Below are 20,097 nucleotides of genomic sequence, written 5' to 3' on the forward strand. Positions count from 1 at the left end.
TTCCTGGTCAAGTGAGGGTGTGTGGAGCTTATAGAAGGACAAGGCCTGTACAGTAACTGACCCTACATAAAAGGGTAGCCAGCAAGAGACAGATCATCAGGACCTTCTTGAGTCTTCCACCTCAGATGAGGCAAGTGTACAGAGTTTGGCTTTGCCTGCTCTGGCACAAGGTTAGCTTAGATACCTCATGGCTCTCCTGGCTGTGGAAGTACAGGGTCACATGTGAACTCCACATTGCTGTGAATGCGAAGATTCCTTCCCAGTTCTCAAGAGAGCTTAGTTTTATTGTACATCAGTTCTCTCCACCCCATGTCACCCCAAACAGACAAGAGTCTCCAGTATTATGGTTATAAAAAGGGCATATTTCTGGAGAAATTGACATGTTGAAGTCTATGCTGGGGGACAGCTTCGACAAGATGTGATTGACGCAGGTAGCAGGTCTCCAGGAAATTTAAAGGCATCAGCATTTCTGGAATACAAAGAAACTTCAGTTTTTAAGGAGACCACAAGTTGCACCAACCTTCAAAAGACTGTAAAGAGGGACTAGAGAGATGGCTTAGTGGTTAAGGCACTTGTCTGTGAAGCCTAAGGACCCAGGTTCTATTCCCTAGGACCCACGTAAGCCAAATACACAAGGTGGCACATGCGTCTGGAGCTTGTTTGCAGTGGCTGGAGGTTCTAGCATGTCCATTCTCTCTCTCAAATATACATATACAAATATATATACAGATATACATACATATATATGTGTATGTATGTACACACACACACACATATTTTTTTAGTTCCCTTGTTTTTTTTTTGGTCTTTTTTATGATTTTGTCTTTTTTTTTTTTTTTTCCGGTGCTGAGGCCCGAACCCAGGGCCTTGCGCTTGCTAGGCAAGTTCTCATGCACTGAGCTAAATCCCCAACCCCCATACATATTTTTTTAAAGACTGTAAAGAGTCTCAAGCAGCTCCTGAGATGGCACCCTGACTCCTAAGACCATGTGTGCTAGCACTTTCACACAAGCCCTCAGGCTGGGTGGAATGAAATGACAGGCTCTATGGGCACTAAGAAGCTCTGTGTACAGAAAGAGCCATAACTTCAGTTTTATAATTTGCACAAACATAATAGAGAAGTTAGTGTTGAGCTAGTAAATCACAATTGTTTTCTATATGGAAAAAAGTCTCTAGGTCTCAAGTAAAAAGAACTGCTGAGTTATAAATCTAAGCTGAAAAATAAACTTTCAATGTATAGATATAAATTGAAAAACTAGGTTTAAGAAAAAACACAACCGAACAAACAACAATCAGGCATGGTGGCTCAGATGGGAGGATGGCTATGAGCTTGCTACCAACCTGGGACTACAGAGTGAGTTCCAGGGCAGCTTGGGAAAGAGTTAGACCTTTCCTTGAAAAAAAAACAAACAACCCAAAATAACAATAAAAACCACATGGACTAGTATCACAGGCCTGTAACCTCCGCTATTTGGGAGGCTCAGGCACAAGGATTGAAAGCTCATGACCTTCCTAGGCTACAGAGTGAGTTCAAAGTGAACCTCTTCAACTTAGTGAGATCCTATCTTAAGACTTTATTTTTCTTTTTAAAGGAGGGCATGGTGGCACAAGCCTTTAATCTCAGAACTTGGGAGGCCTAGGTAGGAGGATCGCCATGAGGACTACAGGATGAATTCCAGGTCAGCCTGGACTATAGTGAGACCCTACCTTGAAAAACCAAATAAATAAATATTACAAACAGGCTGGGGAAATAGCTTAGTGGGAGAAGATTTACTTAGTATGGCCTGGTTCCATTCCCAGTAGAACAAAACAAAGAAAAAAAAAACCTAAAACACTAGCAACAACCTGCCACCAAACCAAACAAGTTCCTGTACTAAGCACAGAAATGATGGTACTCCAAAGAATTAAATTATTTTTCTTAAAACCCTTGAAGCAAATTCTTTCATACATGGTTTTGTGGGTTTGGGGTTCCCTCTGGGTGGCAATATGAAGTTCAGCAGTTTGCTCCTTTGACAAAGCAGCTCTGAGTGACTCAGTCCCAGGCACTGAGGATGACATTTCAAGTATGACAAGGTTCAAACACTGAAATCCTGCTCTTGCAGTAAATCAGTTTACTACAAGAAAATTCGAACCTCAGTCCAAGGATGGGGAGGCCAGGCACCTGTACACTCTTTCATGCAAGGAGGATTTTTTTCCCACAAAGCTATTGTGATCCTTCCACTTCTTATTACTTCAGAGTAGGGAATCTAAGCATGAATACATTGCCAAGGTAAGCCATACTTAAGAACGCCAGTGTTTTTTAAAAAAAATTCTTAGCCAATCATGTCACTTGTTGAGAAATGTTCTCTGGTCATATTTTTTTTTTTTTCTGGTCGAATTTAATAGCAAATAGTTGCATGATTTTAATGTACATTCTATGTTTTCTTTTGCCAGTGCGAACAACTCCAGATGCACATGCCACTCTGTACATCTGGCTTTACGTGAGTACTGGGGAATCGAACCTGGGTCAACAGGTTTTGCAAGCAGGTGCCTTTAACTGCTGAGCCATCTCTCCAGCCCCACTTTTATGCTAAAATCCCTACTTTTCTATGACCTAGCCTACACCACCAGGATAATCAGCTGACAATAGGAATTTACCCAAAGACTTGTAAAGGGAGTAAAATTCAAATGAAAAAGTGAACCCTGGTCACCTGTCAGTCTCTGTGGATAATGTTTGATCTTTTTTAATACTTGTTTTTAAGACAAAATTAAGATGGTAAGCTCAGTTGCATTATGGGTATCTAACATGTTTATTACCACCTAAGAACTGTAGTTTTAAATCTGCACAATATACTGTCACTTAAATAGGCTGGAGGGGATGAGAATTCCTTCTCACAAAGGCCCTGTTAGTGTGTAACAAAGACTAACAGGGATGCAGGGGAAAGCTGGTCTTGGGGAGGCCCTCTGTCTTCAACACAGAAGAACTTCCACTTGCAGCAGCTGCCGCTGTACTTGCTTGAACACATAATCACCTCTTTTTCTCTCCCTTTAAGAACTACAGTGTAGTTGGTGGGTGCCTCTCCCTTTTAGAATCCACATGCTGCCCTCTCTGGCAGTGATTCTAGGAAAAGGCCATTAAGACAATGATAGTAGCCTGTCTACAGGAGGGGGGATTTGTAAATAGATTCAGATCAGTTTTATTCAAATAAGAAGCATGGTTTTCATGTGACTGTTTTAGGAATTTCACTGCATTATAGAAGATAGGCATGTGCAAAGGCCAGCACGTGACTGTCAAAAAACTTCCAGAACATTTTATTCCCAAATCTGGCACATTAAGTGTGTTGATTTAAAATAAGAGCGCACGATGGTAACTTCCTCCATGTAGACCAGCTGACAGCTGGAAGAAGCCATTCTGCATGCAGCTCAATGGGAGAGAGAGAAATCAGCAGTAAAGATACTCAACAGTGGACACTGCAAGCCTTATATTTGGCCAGCCAGGTCAAATGAGCCAACTTGTGCAATAGTGGCATGTCTGTAATGGTGGAAACCAACTGCTCACTAATTGGACTGGAGGCCCACTCCATGGGAAGGAATACATCCCTGATACTGAAAACCTAAAACAGGTTGTCATGAGCCTTAGGGGTGTAACGTCAGCTGTTGCCTGGCTAAATGTATAAACTATGCTGATCAAACTGCCCAGTAAGCACTTCTCTTAATGCTCATACCTATATATTAATGCTACTCTCACTTTTGGTTGAGAACCTTCTCTTTTCCAATGGCAGTGACCTTGGGATGACTCAGAAGGCATCATGGTGCTGGGAAGAAGTAACAGGAGTGCTCAGCACTGCAAAATCTCTATTACACCTTCCAAGGCTCAGGGTCCATTATGGAAGAGGTGGTGCAAAGAATGTAAGCGCCAAAGGAAGAGTAGGACTCCTTACAACATGCTCCTCCAGACACAAAATGGCCTGGATATCCATGACCTCACAGTGCCTGATACTACCTACACAAGACTATCATAATAGAACAAAAAGATCATCAAAATAAAAGAGAGACTGATTTAGAGGAGGAGGGGATATGATAAGAGAATGGAGTTTCAAAGGGGAAAGTGGGGGAAGGGAGGGCATTACCATTACATTATAATCATGGAAGTTGTTAATAAAAAAATAAAAATTTAAAAAAACAAGAGCTGACAGGACAGATGTACAGCTCTGAGTTCTCTTCAACTTCAGTATCACACAGGATTGGACCAGGCAGTGACATCTCCTAAGTTGAGTGGTGAGGCATAACATGGGTAGGACCTTGCTGAAACTAAACTATAGTGATCAGAAGCTCTACCTTTGGAGTACACCCCAAAGCTTTAACAAAAAGGTGTTGTGGCAGGGCGTGGTGGCACACACCTTTAATCCCAGCACTCAGGAGGCAGAGGTAGAAGGATCACCATGAGCTAAAGACCACCCTGAGACTACATAGTGAATTCCAGGTCTGGGGGTAGGGTAAAAGATCAAGTGACAATGAGCCCTACTGAAGTTCAGCTTTGGGATCTCTGTGCTCTATAAGTAGGCCCTCACCCTAAGTCTGAGGGAAGAGCATCCACAGGGGCAACCCCAATACAGTGAGCTCCGCTGAAGTGCTGCTTGGGGCCTCATGCTCTGTAAGGAAGCTGTCACCCCCAGGCTGAGGGAGAAGCATCTGCAGGGGTAACCTCACTGGGAACTCCACCTAAGCAGCTATGGAAGGTTGTCATCCAAGACACGATGAGATAGGTAGTGTGGCTGCTCTGGGGTCTCCATACTCTTGGACAAGGAGCTTGTTGAAGTGGCCATAGGGAAGTCACCACGCAGGATGGGATGCGACTTCTTGTTGGTGTGCTGCCCTGGAGTCCCCATACTCTTTAAGTAAGGCAGTCCGTACGACTGAGGGAGGAGCTGTGCTGGGGCTCCACATTCCTGTGAATAACCCCTCATCCTGCTCTGTAAGAAACCCCATTAAACTCACTGGCTCATAAAACTGGTGTTGTTGTATTTTGGTCTGCCATCTGAGCCCTGTATGCGGCAAAGATATGTGTTCGCATCACCCCAGGGGAAAGGTTTCCCTGCTACCCAAGAAAACTGTAGGACTGTCACCCAAGAAGCTGAACACACTTGTGAGACTCTTTCATGAGGAGCAGAGCATCAGCATGCGAGATGAACCTGCGTTGTGTCAGCGGAAAGTGGTGACAAAGGGTGTCAGTGAATGTCACTGTTGCCATGTATGACAGCCTTCAAGACTAGCACATGGTCTGTTCAACAGTCTGCGTCATTGCTGCTGCAGCTTTCTTGCAGAGGACACTATGGTTCTGCAGGCAATGCCACAGTCTGGTGGGCAGAATTCCACATGACATCAGTGGTCATCAAAAGCTCTCTGAGTCCCTCCTAGAACTATGGCTGAGACACAGGGCACATCCAAATACCTCCTAACCTGTCTCCAAGATTTCTTGTTCTCACATAGAATCCCTCCCTAAAACCTGTTTTGTTCCCCATCTGTCAACTTTGGCCTTGGTCGTCTCACTGGACCCTGTCTTACTGGACTCATAAGACCTTATAAAAAAATGGGGACAGAATGCTCAGTGGTTAAAGGCATTTGCTTGGAAAGCCTATTGGCTAATGTTTAGCACCCACTTAAAGCTAGATGCAAAAACTGGTACATACATGGTGTTCATTTGCAGTAGCGGCAAGAGACCTGCTAAGCACCTGTGTAGACAGACATACACACTTTCTACAAACTACCGAAAACTGCCTTTCTTGCTGGGAAGCAGGTGCTCACTTTGAAGTCCACCACATAGTACAGAGGCCAAGAGAGTACATATCTTTCCTCCCTAGTCAAATAATAAACTCCCTCTCTCCAGATCAACAGGCACCCACAAGCAGGTACCATCGTAGCTGGAAGCCACTGTTCTCAGCTTCTGGAACTTTCAGGCCTGGTCACAGAACTTCAATGAAAAGACAGAGGTGATACACTATAAAAGACAAAGATTGACCTACTTTGAAAAGGACAGGTAGGGCTGGAGAGATGGCTTAGCGGTTAAGCTCTTGCCTGTGAAGGCTAAGGACTCCGGTTCGAGGCTCGATTCCCCAGAACCCACGTTAGCCAGATGCACAAGGGGGCACACGCATCTGGAGTTTGTTTGCAGTGGCTGGAAGCCCTGGCGTGCCCATTCTCTCTCTATCTATCTGCCTCTTTCTCTCTCTGTCACTCTCAAATAAATAAATTTAAAAAAAATTTAAAAAAAGGACAGGTAATATCTGGAAACCTGTTATACTCTAGGCTACAGGGATGTAAGATTCACATCTTTCTTCATCTGTCTCATTTCTCACATGTGAGTCTGCTTGTGTGTGAAACATGATTGGCTCCCATTTGGTGCTAACCCAGGGAAATATACCGCTTGGCCTTGAGAATCAGTTAGAATAAAGGACTCAGCATCAAGGAAAAAACTTATGCCCTCTCCCCTCCAGCTATAGGACAGCAGATACTTTTCCCTAGAGTTACTTCTGTGGAAGAGGCAAATCATGAAACAGCACTCTTAGTCTGTGTTCTAAAGTGGAGATTTGCATTACATTACAAATGGGGGCTGGAGAGATGATGGCTCAGAGGTGGGCTTGATAGCCCAGGTTTGATCCCACAGTACCCATGTAAGCCCAGATGCAAGAAGTGGCCCATGTCTCTGGAGTTCACATGCAGCAGCAGGAGGCCCTGGTGCACTCACACTCATTCACTCTGTGTCAATGTTAAAAAATAAAATATAAATGGTGTGTATGCATGCGTGCGGGTGAATGTCAGAGGGTTGGTGGTTTCAGTCAGATGTCCCCATAAACTCATGTGTTTAGAACACTTGGTACTCAGCTGGAAGCATTTTGGGAGGTGGAGCCTTGCTGGAGGAGATGTGTTGTTGGGGGCAGGCTTTGGGGTGTTAATAGCCCAGCTTCCCCTTGCCAAAGTGCAGGTCACACTTCTGTTGCTGTATTCTACCTGCTGCTCTACCATACCTTTTCCTGCCATCGTGTAGCTTCCCCTCAATATTGTAAGCCAAAATAAAACATTTCTGACCATCAGCTACTTTTGGGTTTTTCCCAACAACAGTGGGCAACCTTGAGGGGTGTTGGTTCTTGTATTTCACCTCTTTTGAGACATGGTCTCTCTTGTTTGCCACTGAGGTGGCCTGTTAAGTTGGTCCCAGAACTTGAGGAGTCTCCTGACTTGGCTTCAAGTTGTGTTGGGATTACAGACAGGTATGCCACTGTGTACAGTTTTACGTGTGTGCTGGGGATCCTAACACTGGCAGGCAGTTTTAACCTTGTAGTCACCTTCCCAGTCTATAAAAGGTTTTTTTAATTAACAGAAGTTTTTTTTTTTGAGACAGGGCATTTCAGTACAGCAATAACTGGCTTTGAATTTAAGATTCTCCTGTCTCAGTCTCCTGAGTACTAGGACTGAAGGTATGTGCCACCATGCCTGCCTAATAAGTTCTTTTGTTGCTATTGTTTTAAACTTTTAAAAATTGAATTATGTATCTGAGAAAGAAGAGAAAGAGAGAGCAAGAATGGGTACACCACCTGTTGCTGCAAATAAACTCAAGACACGTATGCCACTTTGTGCATTTGGCTTCATGTGGGTACTGGAAAATAGAACCCAGGTTATCATGCTTTGTAAGCAAGTACCTTTAACCACTAAGCCACTTCTCCAGCCCATTTTAACCCTTTTATTTTTGTGATAGGGTTTCACTCTACCCCAGGATGACCTGGAACTCACTCTGTAGTTCAAGGTTGGCTGCTGCTTCTTTTTAAAAAATTTTTGTTTATTTTTATTTATTTATTTGAGAACAACAGACGGAGAGAGGAGAGAGAGAGAGAGAGAGAGAGAGAGAATGGGCGCACCAGGGGCTCCAGCCTCTGCAAACAAACTCCAGACACGTGCGCCCCCTTCTGCATCTGGCTAATGTGGGTCCTGGGGAATCGAGCCTCGAACTGGGGTCCTTAGACTTCACAGGCAAGCGCTTAACTGCTAAGCCATCTCTCCAGCCCTCCAGGTTGGCTTCTAACTCATGGTGATCCCCCTACCTGTGCCTCCTAAGTGCTAATAGGAAAGGTGTGTGCCACCACACCTGGTCTGTTTTAAACTTTTTTTCTGAGGTAGGGTCTCACACTCAGGCTGACCTGGAATTCACTCTGTAGTTATCAGGGAGGCCTTGAACTCATGACAAGCCTCCTACCTCTGCCTCCATGCCAGGCTTTGTTTTAAACTTTTTATAGACAATTTATTGTTTGTTTGTTTTTCCAAATTTCTTTGAAAGAGAGAAAGGGCACACCTTTGGTTTGAGGCAGGGTCTCACTGTAGCCAAGGCCGACCTGGAACAGCCCAGCCTGGCTTTGAACTTATGGTAATTTTCCTGCCTCAGCTTCCCAAGTGCATGAGCTACCACAACCAACTAACAAGTCTCTTTAGATAATCAAAGAGGCTATAGCTAGGCCCTTTTGGACCAAGCTTTAGCCTCTCATGGCTGCTTTCTCACAGGCTGCCTTATCTGATCATTGATTGTCTCAGCAAAAATTCTTAAAATAGCATCTGTGGCTGGGCATGATGGTGCATGCCTTTAACCCCAGCATTTGGGAGACAGAGGTAGGAAGATCGCCATGAGTTCAAGGCCACCCTGAGACTCCACAGTGAATTCCAGGTCAGCCTGGGGTACAGTGAAACCCTACCTCAAAAAAAAAGAAAGAAAGAAAGAAAGAAAGAAAGAGGGGAAAAAAGCATCTGTGATTTTTCTTTCCAATAGAAAAAATTAATTTTTGATTGGCCAGAAAAACTTGACATTGATTTCTTTTCCCTTCATGTCCTTATTCAAACAAATTTGCAGTCTTTGTCAATTAACTTATAACCCAAGTTCAGTTAACAGTAGCAGGCACAAAAGGACAAAAGAGGGACTGCTTTTAAAGGATTCTAAAAATTCAAGGAAAGGTAGACATTAGGTATAATTATGCTTTCCTGTAAGTCTGTCCTACATAGGGGAGCTCAGGGATCAGTTCAATTTTACTCTGGCACTCCCTGGAATCCGCTGTGTTCCTTGGCCCCAGCCCAGAGACCCTCACACAGAGGCAGACACGCAGGAGCCTGATCTTTGCAAGACTACTATTCCTGCTGCTGAGCAGCTCATCTCCCAAGGCTGGCTTGGCAGCCACAGGACACATCTTTTTGTTCTTCAAACACAAAACTCCCATTTAACCATCTTTTCAGTCCACGGTGATCCTACTTATCAGTTTGGTTTACCTTTTGCTGCCAGTAGAGATGTAAAACCACTCAATGCAACTACTGTAGAAGCGTATGACTGCACTTTTTTGCTATGAAACTTATGTTTGAGTAATGAATGGAACTCAAATGCAGAGCAAGCACTAAAATCATCTCTTAAGCAGTATCCTTTAAGAACATTCTAGTTCCAGAAAACATAGCACCTTCCCTTGCACCCTTAAAAATGACCACCATTGCCTCATTTTTAAAAAGAATGGAGCCAGGTGTGGTGGAACACACCTTTAACCCCAACTCTTGGGAGGCCATGAGTTCAATACCACCCTGGGCTAGAGTAAGAAGCTGCATCAAAAAAAAAAAAAAGCCTCTGTTTTTCTTAGAAAAGGTAATTTTCCTCTTGATTATCTATTATAGAAAATAAAAACCAAAGGAAGAAACAATAAACATGCTTAAGACAACATACTGAATGTGAGAGTGCTTTATTAACTGTATGGCCCCAGATCAATGCAAGTAGGGTTAGAATCACCTTTGAATCAGGCAGGTTAACACATTCACAATCTTCCCAGAGTTCCAGAAGGTTTCTAGGGGTACCAATATAACCACAGCTGTAGAAGCTAGCAGAATAAGAAATTTAAAACAAAACAAAACTACAGAGCTAAAATGAAAATACAGAAGTTCTAGAGTCCACTTGCCAGGAATCTTAGGAGTCCTTATTTGTTTAATTAGCATGTTAATTATACATAACAACTGATTTCATTATAACACTTTCATACATATATGCATAGGATGTACTTTGGCCATATTCACCCCCTATGATCCTCTCATTCCACGACCCCCCCATTTCTGTTGAACCCTTTCTCTTCTTAACTAGTCCCCTTTCTACTTGCGTGGTGTGTGTGTGTACCAATGAATTTAGTAAGGGCTGCTTTCATGAGCACAGACAACTTACCAGTAGCTGTAACACTTAAGTGAATGTCTCTCACCCAGTAACTGCCTATAGATCCTCAGTGACTGGTGAGGCTGCGCTGGTTCCTCTTGAGGAGCCTCTCCTAAAAGGCCGCTCCCACAGCTAACTGGGAACCTGCCCACTGAGATCACCCAGGACAGGGAAGCCCCTTCTTTCCATCACTGAAGTTCCCCCTTTACATAACCGGAACTCTGACTTCCTGTACGTCTAAGGGTCCCCATCTGTCCTCAGCAATGACTCTTAAGCAAACACAATTCGCCCCTCTGCCATGACCCCTCCAAACGTCTGAGATGGTTGGGACATATTCCCTACCCTACCAAACCTGCCAAAGGATTCTGCAGGCTCAATCACCAACCTGGAGAGGTAAAAAACGAAGCCAGAACCTACTGAACCTGTTGGGACCTTCCCTCTGACTCAAGCACTTGCCTTGGTGTGTGCAGCTCAGAAAGGCACCTCCTCATGCTCTCGGAGTATGTGCAGTTCGGTAGATAGAATTAATCTCAGCAAACGTTCGTGCTGGGTATGCACTAGGATCTATTTATGGCTGCCCTCCTTCTATTCAGAAGAAAAAAAAAAATCTGTGTCTTTTTTAGCCAGAAACAGGAAAAAATGCTTTATAGTGTTTCTTAAGTGGATCAACACTGTAGTCAACATCGGAATTGCTCAGACACATTCTGACAATCAGGCCACAATGTTAAAATCAATTTCCCAGCTTATGACAGATGAGTCAAGAACCCACAAGGAGTGATCTTTTCTAAGTAAAAGAATTCCTGTGTTTCTTTGAAACAAGCCAACAATAAAAATATATAGTTGCAAAAATAAATTTGAGATACTTAAGTGTTACAGTAAAACCTTGTTGTACACAAACAACTGCCCTGTACTTTATATAAACTAGGACTGAGAATAGAGCGCCCAAGGATAGGATGCTTTAGGTTCAATCTCCAGCACAGCGAAACGAAAAACCTAAACTAAAACTTCCTAATTCTAATATTCTATAGGGGAGTTAACAAACTACTCTAAAGGGTTTCGGTATTGTGCACATACATATACAGACATACAGAACTGCAAGCTTAAAAGCCTCCTCCTAGAGCACTTCATGAACAGTTAGACAAAAGAAAAAATGAAAACATCTCTGAAGGTAAAAGTCACTTTAGATGTTCATATTTTTTTCCTTGCAATTCAATAGCCAGGATATGCAAGGGAATTGTGGGCTGGGCAGAATAAACATAAACAAACATCAATAATGCCAAGGATATTTAAATAAATTTCAAACTTGGTTTTTAAAAACGGCGATTCTTACTAACATTCTCACGGGTTTATAGAAATGCGTAATTATATGGAAGCATTACACCCTGGTAGCTTGCATGTGGTTATGAAACCGACCAGTGGCACCTATTACGGAGCACGGTTCTATTTTTCTCAGGTCATCTCGATTTCATTAGTGGACGAGATCGTACTACTACCGGCCATACCAAAGCCCGAAATTAAACGACACAGGTCGGGATGAAAAACCTGAGCAAACTGAGCGTGACTCAGGCGGCGGATAGCAGCCCCGCACGCTCCAGGAGCCACGAGCAAGCGGTTCTTCCCGGTACACTAAAGCCCACGGTGCCGCTCCGGCCAGGGGAGGGGGGTGGAGTACTCACGCAGAGAGCTGCCGGGTGGCGAGTGATGCTCCAGAGCAGGGAGGTCCCTAGTGCCCGCAGGGTGGCGAAAGGCGCGGCGCGTCCCGACGGCCTCCGCCCTGCAGCATCCCGGTCGGGCGGGCCCGGGCCCCGGAGCGCTCACGGTGCACCTGCAATGCGGATCCCGGCCGGCGCCGCGATCCCACCCCGGGCAGGCGACGGTGCGCGCTGCGGCCCGTGCGCAGCCTGGCGCTGAGCCCTGCGCACTGGGCACGGCACTCGGGTGCCCCTCCCCGGACGTCCCGGAGGCGACACCCCCCGACCGCCCCTGCCGAGCCGGCGCGCTCCCCTCCTCCTCTTCCCGGCTGGGCTTAGTTGCACGTCGAGTGCAAGAAGTCGGGTCCCCGCCGGGCCGCCAGGTGAGCGCTCAGGGCGCGCCTCGGGTCTCGCCTCACCTGCGGCGGCGCGGTCCTTCAGGCGGCTGCCGCGATGGGCGGCGGGCTCCTCAGGGCGGGCGGCGGCGGCGGCTCGCGGCGGCCCATGGGCGGGGCGGGTGGGCTCCGGCCCTGCGACGGGGCGCGAAGGAGTCAGGGGGTGCCGCCCGCCGGGCGCATCCCGCCGGCTCCCTCCGAGCGCTCGCCGCGGTGCACGCCGGGAGCCAGCGGCGGCCAGGCCGGGGTCGCGCAGACCCGGCGGCCGGAGGTGGAGATGTGGCGCCGGCGGGTCTGTGAGTGAGTGGAGGGCAGAGTTTCCGATCGATGCTCAGCGGGCGGGGGAGGCGGCGTCGCCTCGCTCCCCCCACCAGCGCGGCGGGGCGGCGGGGGTGTGGGAGGGGGCGAGGACGTTGGGGAAGGGAGGACCGGCGGTTGGACGCAGGCGCACAGCTCAGGTGCGGCCGCACTGCGGTTGCTCTGGGTAACGCGGTCCTGGGCGGGGCGTGTGAGCGAGTGCGGGAGACCTCGGGTCGGCGAGCGGGGAGCGCGCGCGCGCCCGGGCGGTGGGGGCGGGGGCGCCGGCCTGCGGAACGCGCATGCGTGCGGCGTCTGCTCGCCCTCCGGGGGTGGGGGGGCCTGGCCGGTCTGGTGCGTGCGCACGCGCGCCGTCCCCCCGGAGGCGTCTGGGTGTGCGGAGCGCGCGCGCGGCGCGGAGGCGCACCTGTGAGGTGTCCCCGGAGGAGAGGGCTGGTGGGCGCCGGCGCTCCCAGTCTGCACTTGGAGTGAGTTGGGTTGGCGGAGTGCGGTCTGTTTCTTCTCTTCTCTGGACCCGGCGTGGGCCGGCGAGCGGGCTGGGGGGCGGAAGGCGGTGGAATGGGGTGAAGAAAAGGAAAACAACCCATCCGTCCGTACAGGCCCGCGCGCGGGCCAGCAAGGAGGAAGGAAGGAAAGTCAGAGCGGCGCCCGCAGCCCGCACAGGCCCGGCCGCAGCCGCGCGCCGCGGGTCTCTTGGGGCCTGGAAGGTGGCCGCGGCCCGCAGAGCCGGCGCGGGGTCCGGGGGGCGAGGAGGGCGGCGACAGGGCGAGGCCGGCGCAGGCCCCGCGGGAGTCGGACTCCCGGCCGGGCTCCATTGTTGTTGGGGCGGAGGGCAGGGGGGAGTGCGGCGGCGCTGGAAGCCGTGGGGCCGCGCCTTGGAGCTGTTCCAAGCGGGTCCCCGGAGGGCGGTAATGGCCGCGCAGTGGGCCGGGGAGCCGGGCTGCTGAGCTGCCGTGCGGAGCAGCCCCTCTGCCTGGCGCCCTGTGGGGCTTTTCACAGCTAAGCCTTGCGTCCCGGCACAGGCCCGCCGAGCATCCCCGCTCAGGTGATGAGGACCACCTCGCGCCCCCAGCGCAGAAGGCTGCTGCCGCCACCAGACGCCTCCATTGTCTGACCACCGCCTGGGCCGGGCTCTGCAGGTAAGCTGGCTGGCGGGGCTCGGGGACCCTCCTGTCTGGGCTGGACTGCAGCTACTGTTCTGCCTCTGCTGCTCTGAGTTCCGAGAACCCCACTTCCACACGCCTTTCCCTTCCCAAGCGGTCTAGCCCACCTCCCAGCTCTTCAAACTCAGCTCCTTTGTGAGCCTGACCTTGCGAACTCAGTGTCCGGGAGGGGCCTGTCCTGTCCTGCCCTGTCCTGTCGGAGGAGATGGTTTGTTTATTGGCTGTCTCACTGCAGCAAACAAGTTTAGATATTAAATAATACTACCCAATGATGGCCTTCTTGCTGGGGATATTTTGTGATATTTAAACAGGATGTAACTTTTTATGAGGAGGCCCCTACTTCTTGGTAGGTATGTGGAAAAGTGACCTTCATGTTCAACCTACAGGCTAATGTATTTAAAAATTAATCTTAGGTTAGAGGAGCGAGATGTTTTCTTTGTAAACGTGGGTGGCTTAGAGAGCTGATGAAAGTATCAACCTGACTCTAGAGATAACTGATGCAAATGGGACATGGCCTTCTAGATCTTTTAGAATGCTTTTATGTGGGGACTTAATGTAGTTTTTTACAGTTTCAATGAGTACTAACTAGTAGTGGGTCTTTTCATTTTAACATCTAATTCTTGAGCTCATCTGTAAGCTGTTGCCTAGTGTTCAGGAGTTGATCCTTTTCCCAGGTTGATTACAATTTTCCCTCTCACTCCCACCCCACCCCCACTTTTTTGTGGTTCTCTGGTGAGATGAAATTTGAGTGGAGAGAGCACAAATCAGTGCTAATTACAGAGAAGAGGCGTTCATGATGGAAGTTCGCTTTAGCTAAGAAGTTATATGTGGGAACCTCACCCTCCCCAGAGGTGGTTATGACTGTATTATTTACAAGGCCTGTGACCTTGGGGAGGACACTTCATCGCACCAGTTTTGTGTAACCTGCCATAATACCTGCTCTGTCTACTGCACAGACTTCAGGGATGCATGTGAAAGTGGCAGCCTGCGAGGCGGTAAACAGATTGGTCTTTATTAGTTTGAGCGGCCCCCAAATCGTCCACTTTTAATACAGTTTATGTATTTTTCACCAGATGAACATATCACAGAATGCTGAAGATGATCAACTTTGCTTTTAAATTTGTGGTTTGGTTATAATTTTGTGAAGTACTGACAATTCTAAAGACATCCCCCGGCTTAAAGGTCTCGCTCTAGCCCAGGCTGACCTAGAATTCACTATGTAGTCTCAGGTGGCCGCAAACTCTCTGCAATCCTCCTACCTCTGCCTCCTGAGTGCTGAGATTAAAGGTATGTGCCACCAGCCTTACAATACTAAAGACTTCTTAAGGAATGTTTTTCAAAGTAACATTGTTCCTAATGCTTTTTCCATGCCTTTAAAAAATAAGGCAAGCTTAACTAGATAAACCTCTTATTGTAACAATAAGAACAACTTATTTTCAGGTGGTATATGCTGTCCTCTGGGTTTTCTTTGGCTGCAGCATATTCAGATTACCTGTTGTTTCCCTTTAGGGAAAGGGGTTCTTATTTTCTTACTGAGTATGTAGGCATTATCAGAGTTTTACCAACTGAGATATTGATTGAATAATGTGATAGATAGCATTTTAAGATGGAAGACTTATAATCAGGGCCTTTTCATTCAGATATATGTGTATGCCTGTAATGTAGCCAACAAAATCAACTTGTCTCTATTTTGGAATTTAAGTCTTCTGGGGAAGAGGGTCAGAAATTAATCAGATCCACACATTGAATCACAAACTGGGCTATCTGTTAGGAAAGTTAGGTAGCACCTGCTATGAAAGAATACAAAAATGGGAACTACATTTTAGATTGGGGACCCTGAAAGACACGTAAAAATAAGATGTAAGCTTTTTGAAGGATTTAGTGTTGAGTATAGTTGGGGGTAATTTTCCTGGCAGAAGACGAGCTTGGGGGGAATGTCCTAAAGGGGAGGAAAGTGGTGTCCATTGCAGGAGCTGAGGGAGGAGTGGATTGATGATGGTGAGGGGGAGTGGGGCCAGGTAGGAGTCTGGATCATGTAGGATCTTGCAGGGTAGTTTAGGGATGCTGTGTTTTAGCCTGAGTGAAATGGGAAATCATAAAGGTTGGGCTTTAAGCAGGCCAGTGACATAATCAGATACATATCTTGAAGCAACCACTCCGGTTGCCACTTGCAGAACAAGGGGATGTGAGGTAGAGAGTTAGTGGGAAGACCAAGCAGGCTGTCTTACCAGGTTGTTAAGAGGAGATGCAGTCTGTTCATTCGAGTTCTCAGTGAATTCACATACCAGCTACAGTAAAGACAAGTAGATAATTTGAGTTTTTAACCCCCCCCCTTTTTTTAGTTTAAAAAGGTAAAACTAAATAAAAGCAGGAGCTAAGAGGTAACTTTTTTGTCCTCATAGTCCTGGGGATGGAACCTGGAGCCTTGTACTTGCTAGATAAGTGCTCCAACACTGGAGCTATATCATATCTAGTTGAAATGGCACTTATTAGTGAAAAAGTACACATAAATGCTAAAGTAGTCCACACTGTACTTAACAGAAAATTTAAAAATTGGGACATTAGTTGCTGTATTTATTTTTATTTATTTATTTATTTTTTGGTTTTTCAAGGTAGGGTCTCACTCTGGTCCAGGCTGACCTGGAATTAACTCTGTCATCTCAGGGTGGCCTTGAATTCATGGCAATCCTCCTACCTCTGCCTCCTGAGTGCTGGGATTAAAGGCGTTTGCCACCACGCCCGGCTAGTTGCTGTATTTTTTTAAGGTATTGATAAAGCTATACTATAAGAATGAAGTAAAGGTCTAAAGTCAGTATTTGTAGTTGTTACTGGCTAGAATGACAGAATAATGATGGACAGAAAATGGTTGATGAAATGGTAGTGTGCAAAACATGTATAAAATTCATAGCTGTTTGACTACCAAAAGTAATCTAGTAGAAAATAAAATGGAACAAATGGAAAGCTGGCTCTGACCACAGAGCGTAAACCCTACAGGTACAGCCTTCCCAAGACAGGTCAGTCCATGGCAAGGAGACACATGAATGCACCACTGTCCAGAGAAAATGCAAGTTGACATTAGTCACCTGGAGAGAGGAGAAAAGTTCTGCTGATCTCAGGCTGATAGTCAGTTGTACCTTTTTGTAGTAGGAATGTAATCCCTCCTTTGCAGGCTGTATTAGAGTGAGGGGTAAAGGCCCTGGTACCCACAGGGAACTCAGATCTGTTATTAGTTGTTGTTATTAGAAACAGAGACTATTGTAATTTGAAAAATCCAATTATTAGGCTACATAAAGACTAAAATATAAGAAAAGGTTAAAAGCCAAACCAGATGATTGGGGGTGTACCTTAGAAGAGTGTCTACCTTCATGTGTTGACCCTGTTGTATTCAGTTCCCAACACCGTCTTTAAAAAAGCCAAACCTGGGGCTGGAGAGATGGCTTAGCAGTTAAGGCACTTGCCTGTGAAGCCTAAGGACCCAGGTTTAGTTCCCCAGTACCCATGTAAGCCAGATGCACAAGGTGATGCATGCATCTGGGGTTCATTTGCAGTGGCTGGAGGCCCTGGCATGCCCATTCTCTCTTTCTCTGAAATAAATAAGTAAACAAACAAACGTTTAAAAAGCCAAACCAAGCCGGACGTGGTGGCGCACGTCTTTAATCCCAGCACTCGGGAGGCAGAGGTAGGAGGATCACCATGAGTTCAAGGCCACCCTGAGACTACATAGTTAATTCCAGGTCAGCCTGGACCAGGGTGAGACCCTACCTCGAAAAACCAAAAAAAAAAAAAAAAATAAATAAATAAAAATAAAAAGCCAAACCAGACTCAGAAAATACTTATCATCTTTAATATTTAAAAAACCAATAAAACATCTCTAATTATCAAATGCTTAGTGATTTCTGATAGAAAAGCAAGATTCTCTTCATAGTAGAAAAATCAGAATGGACTGGAGAGATGACTTAGTGGTTAAGGCACTTGCCTGCAAAACCAAAGGACCTAGGTTTGATTTCCCCAGTACCCATGTAAGCCAGGTGCACAAGGTGGCACATGCATCTGGAGTTTGTTTGCAGTGGCTATAGGCCCTGACACTCTCTTCCTCTTAATCTCTCTCAAATAAAATTTTAAGAAAAAACAGTATTCAAAAACAAAGAAATGTACAAAAGCTTTAGCTTCATAAAGTGATAAGACCTTTTTACCTGATATGGGCGTGGTGGCACACACCTTTAATCCCAGCACTTGAGAGGCAGAGGTAGGAGGATTGTCATGAGTTTGAGGCCAGCCTGAGACTACACTTTCAGCATTCAGGAGACTGAAGTAGAATCATCAGTGAGTTCAAGATCATTCTGGGCTACAGTGAAACCCTACCTCAAAAAAGAAGCAAAAGGACTGGAAGGATGGCTTAGTTGTTAAAGACGCTTGCCTGGAAAGGACCCATGTTCAACTCTCCAGATCCCATGTTAGACGTGGAAAGGTGAGATAATCACAAGGTCACACATGCCCACTAGGTGGCATAAGTGTCTAGAGTTCAATGGTGTGGCAGAGGCCCTGGCACATCAATTCTCTCTAGTGCCTGAGCTCTCTAAGAATAAAATTAAAAAAGAGTAAAGTGGCACTAAAAGCTAGCCTAAGCAAGTTACAGAAATTTCTAGAAATCCTTGCTGTCCTCCTAGGAAGACATAAGCCAAGGTGAACAAAGTCTGACAGCATCAGGAATAACAGGAAAAAAATTGCAGATGCCGTAGCCCTTCTGCATTTTAGGATAGTATGTCATCTTTGAAAAGGAGGTGGGTATGTATCTGCATATGGTGGATGTCTGGAATATACTATTGAACCAAAGACAGTGTTTCTGTTCTTTTTTTCCACGATGTAGCGTCTTGTTCTAGCCCATCCTGATCTAGAATTCACTGTGCAGTTTTAAGCTGACTTCAAACTCAAGAAGATCCTTCTACCTCTGTCTCCCCAGTGCTGGGATTAAAGGTATGTCAATAGCATTTAAAAAATTTATGAATGGCCGGGTGTGGTGGCACACGCCTTTAATCCCAGCACTCGGGAGGCAGAGGTAGGAGGATTGCCATGAGTTCAAGGCCACCCTGAGATGACAGAGTTAATTCCAGGTCAGCCTGGACCAGAGTAAGACCCTACCTCGAAAAACCAAAAAAAAAAAATAATTTATGAATGAAAGAGAGAGAATGAGCGCACCAAGGACGTCAGCCACTGCAGATGAACTCCAGACATGTGCATCTGGCTTATGTGGGTTCTGGGGAATTGAACCTGGGTCCTTAGGCTTTGCAAGCAAGTGCCTTAACTGCTAAGCCAGCTCTCCAGCTCACATTTTAAGTGACATCCATAGTGAGCATTAACTTGGGATCTGTCATTTTAATACAGACTGAAATTTAGGCGAAGAAACTGTAGTGCTTAAAAGGATGTGGTTAGAGTGTACATGCTTGCATTCTTTTGGCCATGTGGTTATAGCCTTGTGATATTTATATTTCCTGACATAGAGAATATTCTTATGCATAGAGAAAACCTTTATGAACAAAAGATACATTTTATCTACAGAATGGTTGTGATACATCTACTAACTAGATAATGTTGCCACTTTAAATGCTTATGACGAAAACATTCTTAAATGTTTATGAATGCTTGATGGAAGGAAATCAGGATATACAGTTGCATCTGTATCTACCTTTTCACATTTAAGAAGGTTGTGTGTCGTATTTATAATGGAACAGTTAATTTTGTAAAGCACATTGTGTTGAGGATATGTTAACTGCATAGTAAATACATTTGCACCCTTTTTTAGAGCCATAAACATTTGGAAATTATACTGAAAGTGGGTGAGACTTAGTGAAAAATTGTAAGCAGGGTTAGATGTTTACTTTTTAAAATACTTATTTGCAAGGGGGAGCAGAGAGGGAGAATGAGAGTGGGTGTCTTAGGGCCTCTTGTCACTGTAAATGAATTCCAGATGCATGTGTCACTTTGCAAACAGGTGCCTTTTAACAGTGAGCCTTCTCTCCAGCCCATATGTTTACTTTTTCTTTTTTTCTTTTTCCGAGGTAGGGTCTCACTTTAGCCCAGGCTGACCTGGAATTCACTATGTAGCCTCAGGGTGACCTCTAACTTCACAGTGATCCTCCTACCTCTGCCTCCCAAGTGCTGGGATTAAAGGTGTGCACCACCATGCCCGGCTCCAGATGTTTACTTTTGAAAGGTTACCTTAGAGTGGGTAATGGGTTAGGAGGGAGTGAGACTTCAGAGGAGGATGGATAATGAGCTGAGCTCAGGTTGAGATAGGTGGAGTGAAAGGTGTTTAGGGAGGACTGAGAAGGTGGAGG

At 46.1% G+C, this 20,097-nt stretch overlaps 1 protein-coding gene across 3 annotated transcripts in view; it reads right to left on the reverse strand.

Moving 5' to 3' along the window:
• Positions 1-12,359, reverse strand: part of Ccdc92 (coiled-coil domain containing 92) — a 32,993-nt gene extending 20,634 nt beyond the window's left edge. The window contains exons 1-2 of one of the 3 annotated variants that reach the window (XM_045132167.1): positions 11,872-11,936; positions 10,652-10,780 (exon numbers count right to left, since the gene is read on the reverse strand). The gene's annotated coding sequence lies outside the window, so the exon portion shown is untranslated. Of the gene's footprint in view, positions 1-10,651; positions 10,781-11,871; positions 11,988-12,305 lie in introns of those variants that run through there. The other 2 variants (XM_045132168.1, XM_045132170.1) reach the window with 2 other exon arrangements.
• Between the last annotated feature and the right edge of the window lie 7,738 nt (positions 12,360-20,097).

Source organism: Jaculus jaculus, chromosome 13 (genome assembly GCF_020740685.1).
Source record: "Jaculus jaculus isolate mJacJac1 chromosome 13, mJacJac1.mat.Y.cur, whole genome shotgun sequence".
Classification (NCBI taxonomy): Eukaryota; Metazoa; Chordata; class Mammalia; order Rodentia; family Dipodidae; genus Jaculus; species Jaculus jaculus.